This window comes from Carlito syrichta, unplaced genomic scaffold, assembly GCF_000164805.1.
Source record: "Carlito syrichta isolate Samal-C Ts95f unplaced genomic scaffold, Tarsius_syrichta-2.0.1 Scaffold27403, whole genome shotgun sequence".
In the NCBI taxonomy this organism is placed as follows: domain Eukaryota; kingdom Metazoa; phylum Chordata; class Mammalia; order Primates; family Tarsiidae; genus Carlito; species Carlito syrichta.
In genome coordinates this window covers 1,099-7,213 of record NW_006971499.1, presented here as the reverse complement: position 1 = coordinate 7,213, position 6,115 = coordinate 1,099, and the positions used below count along the sequence as shown (strand labels likewise).

At 43.2% G+C, this 6,115-nt stretch overlaps 1 pseudogene; it reads left to right on the top strand.

Annotated features, from left to right (window-relative positions):
• The first annotated feature begins 2,684 nt into the window (after window positions 1-2,684).
• On the top strand, window positions 2,685-3,536 carry LOC103269688 (annotated as a pseudogene).
• Window positions 3,537-6,115: the final 2,579 nt, after the last annotated feature.

Here is a 6,115-nt window from a genome sequence, read left to right as displayed (position 1 = left end):
GAGTTTTGGTATGGCAAACATTTATATTTTCTTTTTGATGGGTTTTTAAGAATCTGAATAGTGACAAAAATTAAAAAAGGACTCTTTCTGAGGAAATAACTGGGGGTCCTGCTTCTCTGAAAGTAGAGTCAGGTGGACTCTGTCCCTTTTCTTTCTGACACCCACTCAATTCTTGGCTTACGTCTTGTCTACCAAATGGTCATGATAGGCGAGTCTCAGGACAAGCATGCCAAAGAAATGGATGGCCTTTCAAGGGCAGGAAGAACTGTTTAGTCAGAGCCGCCCCAGGCTGTTTCCCCCATCAGGAGTAGAGTGAGAAAATCCCAAGCCAGACTTTTCCTTGAACCCATTTCTGTCATATTTTTCCTCTTTGGGACTGGAGTGAACGAGCGCAAGCTGTGGAATGGATCCTCATATTCTGGAAATTAACATATTAAAGAATAGACTACTGTTAGGAAGCCATTGGGAATAATCACAGGGATCATTAGATTATGAATGTCTTAGTTTTGGTTATTATCATCTCATGGAAAATGACTACTTGACAAGCTTTGGGACATTAGGCAAGGCAACCTCTTTACACCCCAACCGTATCTTTAAAATGGGGTTAATGATAGTGCTGGTTTCAGATGGTTGCCATGAAAATTAAATAAGACAGTGCAATGCTGAGCATTCCTAGACATAAGTCCTGGAATCTGGGTCTAACTGGCTTGTGCAGAAAAGGCTTTGGAGTAGGTATAGGAAATATCAGCCTTGCTAGGAGGACTGGAGAACTGGACCCAGAGGTTATACAGCTCTGAATTACAGTGAAATCACGACACAGAAAGAGTCTGAGGAGGACAGCTGCATTCTTGCTCAGCACTGGATGCTACAGCTTGCATCGCCTGCACTGGGTTATTATCAACCCTTGTGTCACTGCTACCTTTGAAGCTGTTACTGCCACTCCGTCTTGAAATAGTTTTCTTGCCACCCTTGCTCCTTGTTCTTTGCGTCACCTGCTCCTTGTCCAGAATCTCAGGCAAGTGTCTGTTGCATAGTCGCTTCTCGTAGCAGGGAGCCTGGATAAAAAGCTTATGTATGGTATTATCAACTTTGACTTGGGCTCTGCCCGCCTTGATGATTTAGACAACTGGGAATCCCCAGAGCAAAAGGGAGGAGCTCTTTCCTGGGCAGCTCCCAAACCAATAACTTATCACTACTTATAAAGCGCTTAGTACTAAGCCTGACATGTGGTAAGTACCTAATGTTAGCTGTTGGTTGTATTTGCTAGTTCTTATTGAAAAAAATGGTTGGGGGGAGAGTCCTCCGAGATTTAATTTTTGAAGCAAGTAGACTGGAACTACTAGAGCAAGAAAGGTAGTGAATGGACAGATGTCATTTCCAAGACTAGAATTTACATGGTAGGCCCGTTAAGTTTACTAGGTTGTACCTTGCAACTGTTTTGAAGTAACTGAAGGGTGATTCTGGACTTGTTAGCCAAAATGTACAGGTAGCCTGTAGCTCAGCTTGTTGTCCCTGAAACTTTTTTGCCACTCTTTCTTTTTTGAAATTTTTTCTTGAGTCAGACTCTCACTCTGTCACCCAGGCTGCAGTGCAGTGGCACGCTCATGGCCACCGCCGCCTTGATCTGCTGGGCTCAGGCGATCCTTCCGCCTCTGCCTTCCAAGTAATTGGAACTACAGGCGTGCACCCCCTTGCCAGACTAATTTTTAAATTTATTTTATAGATGTGGTCTTGCCAAGTTATCGGGCTCTTCTCAAACCTTTGGGCTCAGGCAGTCCTCTCACCTGGCCTCCCAAAGTGCTGAGATTATAGGCATGAGCAACGGCACCTGGCCTGCCATCCTTTCATCGACATCCCTTCCATCTGGTTTCTCATTTATAAGGGTGGCCAATAATAATATAATGTGGAAAGTCTTGGCCTTAGAGTCAGAGGACCTGGATTTGAATACCATGATCTGGAGCAGCTTACCTGAGCAGTCTCAGATTGTTTCCTCTCTCTCCCTTTCTCTTTTTCTCTTTCTGTGTGGATGTGTAGAAAAAACAATATTCCAGAAACATTCTTGAGGACTTAAGTGACAACATATGAAAATATTTAGTGCAAGTAAATACTTTTCAGTGAATATTTGTTTTTAAAACAATACAAGAGCCCTGGGAATCACAGGAGATCGAGTTTTATATTTCTTTCCAAAAGTGGGAAAAATCTGTGATAGAGAGGTAAATATTTAAGCCAGTGTAATTTAGAGTAGCACTTTCAGGGTGCCTGCTCAGTGAAAATACTTTTATGATGATGCTAAAGCATGATTTGCCTTTTTCACTTTCTGCCTCTCATGAATGGGGTTCAAGAGACGACATGACATGCAATATCACAACAGAGTGAATGCAGGAGCAGATATGAGAACTCAGCTGTCTTCTGTTTAGTCCGATATTAAAGAGATTTGCAAGAATGTAAAGCAATGCCATTCTTCTCACTAAATTCTCCCTTTGTTTTAAAAAATTTAGTTTTTGAAAATAAGATAATTTATTTTAACATGTAATGGTGTGTATTGTTAATTTTAAGGAATTACTCAATAAATATTCTAAGTTCCTGTTTTAATTTCTATTCTGGCAGCTGTTGATAGATATAACCTACATAACAAAAGCTCTTTGAGGCCCTCAGTAATTCGCGAGGGTCTAAGCTTTCCGGAGATGGAGCCGCGGCGGGAGCTGCCCGAGGCCTGGGCCTGGGAGCGCCGAGACGCGATGGGGCGAGCGCGGGATCGCGGACAGCCCAGACGGACGACGGCCCCGCCGTGCCGGAGGTTCGAGGCCACGCCGGACGCCGAAGCCAGCCTCGCTGAGCCGCCAAGAGGGCCAGTCGTGTCCAAGGCGTCCTCGACAGCAGCGAGTAGCGGTCTGGATTTCCACGCGGAACTGAGACGGGCATTCCCGGCCGAGACACGAGAGGTGGTTACGGGAGCCTTGGAACAGCCAGGAAGCGGCCTCTGAGCAAAGTCAGGCCAAAGACTGCGACGCAGCCAGGGCGTGAAGAGAAGCGGGTTTGGGGTTTGGTGTTGCTGCGTGGAGAGGACTTGGTATCCCTGACTGCAGAAGGGCCGCCTCCAAAGGATACTGGCGTTGCTCGGGGACCTCGGGCTGGAGCAGCAGGGGTCCAGGGGCCGTAGGGCAGCTGGCAGAGGGGAACCAGCTGGTGTACCGATTCCCCAGGCACCTGCTGGATTAGCAGGCCCGGTCCGAGGCCTTGGGGGACCATCACAGCAGGTAATGACTCCACAGGGAGGAGGTACGGTACCGGCTGCTGCCGTTGCTGCTACTGCCAGCGTTGCTGGAGCACCACTCAGTACCCACCAGGACGGCAGAGCAACCCCACCTCCAGGTATTATGGCTCCTCCACCTGGTATGAGACCACCCATGGGCCCACCAATTGGGCTGCCTCCTGCTCGAGGGACGCCAATAGGCATGCCTCCTCCAGGAATGAGGCCACCTCCACCAGGAATGAGAGGTCCGCCTTCCCCAGGAAAGGGTCCACCAAGACTCTAGGATACTGTCGATCCATCTCAGGCACTTTCTTCCCTGCAGTGTGTCTTGTGAAATTGTGTAGTGTTTGTGAGCTTTTTGTCCCCTTTTTCCTGCATTAATAATAGCTAAAAATAAATGCATAGAGCCATTAAAAAAAAAAAAAGATTTCCTAAGACCAAAAAGTTTGAGGTACTCTGTTAGGAGAAAGTTCTGTTGTCTTGTAAGAGGTAACTTTGTTTGACTAATTTATTTGAGGTGTTTGAGTAAACTTTTTAAAATTTAAGTATGTGGACCTGCAACAACTTTAAAAAATTCTTTTAATTTAGCTAAAAAAAAAATAATAATACATGCATATATATGCATGTGGGGATAAATGGAGTGAGTTGATTGAGATTTTATATAAACGTTGAGAACTTTTAAATGTAGTTAACTTTGGATGAAGAAATAGGATTAGCCATTCTGATTTATACATTGAAAAGATGATTTGGAAGAATTATGGTCAAGTGGGAAGGTTACTGGACCAGGAATGAAAACACCTGTTTTGTGTTCCATCCCTGTTTCCTTGATTCAATAAAGGTGTTTTTCAATAAGCGCTAGGGTATTTTGAACTTCCATTTTCTTTTACCCTACTTTTTCTTTCATTCATTCAACAAATACTTATGGATTTTCTTTCTTTCTTTTTCTTTTTTTGTTGGGGGGTTGGCATCTCACTCTGTCACCCAGGCTGGAGTACAGTGGCACGCTCACTGCCACTGCAACCTTGACCTGCTGGGTTCAGGTGATCCTTCTGCCTCAGCCTTCCAAGTAGCTGGAACCAGAGATGTATGCCACCATGCCCGAATTATTTTTTTATTTATTGTGGAGTCGACTTCTCACGAAGTTGCCCAGGCTGTTCTCAAACCCATGAGCTCAGGCGATCCTCTTGCCTCAGACTCCCAAAGTGTTGGGATGACAGGCTTGAACCACTGTACCCAGCCAATTTATGAATTTTCTGCAGTGTACTATGCTCTATTCTAACTTTTTATGTGTAAGTGATAAAATACAGAGGTCTTTTCCTCAAGGGTATTGCAGTTTAATGAGATAGATAAGTAAATATATAAATAACTATAAATTGTAATTAGGACTTTGAAGAAATCCAATAGTGAAATGAGAGGAAAGCACTATAGACTGACTTACACAGGATCAAGGGGAAGGCTTGATGTTTAATCTGAAACCAGATACATGGAATGGAGCAAAGGGAATAGCTTCCAGGACAGAAACCTGTGTGTGCAAAGGCCCTGAGTCATGCCCAGATTGCTGTACACACAAGGAATGCCAGAACAAAATGAAGTCTAAGTCATTCAGGACCTCACAGGCCATGGAAAGAAGCCTGCCCATTAGGTGTGTGAAGGGTTCAAATATGTTCCAGACTGAGTGATCTATAGGAGATGATCTGGCCAAAGATGTTAGTGTATACGGTTTACATCCGTTGAGAAAGTCATTGTGATAGAGCGTGAACACCATTTCTTACAACTGTTCTCAGAGACAGACTAATGATCTCAAGAGTGATTCTGATTCAGTATTATAAAAATGCTTAGGTTCTTACTACTGATGATTTATTCAATGGAGATACATTTGGTTTTTGGTTAGATTCTTTAATAAAAATATATATTATGAAACAAAGTGTATATCATATTTTTTGATTAATTGTATCTGTTTTTATTTCAGTGCTCTTCTTTTTAATGAAGTAAAATATATTACTACCCTGGATGGCCTTGATAACATAGAAAATGCCATGAAAGGAAAACAGAATATTGTATTTTCATATGTAAGAGCCATTGGTGTACCAAGTATTTATTAACTTTTGCTTTAATCTTTGCCTCTGAACTTCTGTATGTTGAAGTACTTAAAGTAGTGTATTTTCTGACCACAATCTTAATATTTAAAATGAATTCAAAGCACCTTTACTATTACCTTTATTTGAATGGACAGCATGATATAGTAGTTGAAGGCAGGTGCCTTATACCTGTAATCCCAGCAACTTGGGAGACTGGGACAGGAGGATTGCTTGAGTCCCAGAGTTAAAGACCATCCAAGGCAACGTAGCAAAACTTCATCTCTACAAAAGAATTTTTAAAATAGCTGGGTGTGGTGGAGTGCGCCTGTAGTCCCAGCTACACGGGAGGCTGAGGTGGAAGGATTGCCTGAGCCCAGAATGTTTGAGACCGAGGTCGGTAAGCTGTGATTGTGTCGCTATACTCCAGCCTGGGTGACAGAGTGAGACCCTGACTCAAAAAAAAAAAAAAAAAAAAAAAAAAAAAAAGAGATAGTGGTTGGAGAAGAACTCCGGGACCAGGACCAGGCTGCATAGGTTAGACCCCTTGCTTCACCAATTACTTCTGAAATTGATAGGAACTGAGGTTGAGAGAATGGAATAGATCATTCAGAAAGGAAGCTTTGGAAATCACTTTTTGACCTCATTCTTATGAAATACCCAAGTAGAGATATCAACAAGGCAGTTGCATATCACTAAGTTGCTTTTTTTGTTGAGGATTCAGAGTAGGGATGCAAATTTTAGAAATGAAGCTGTGAGACCAGAAGAAATTGCTCAGTGAGTGAGG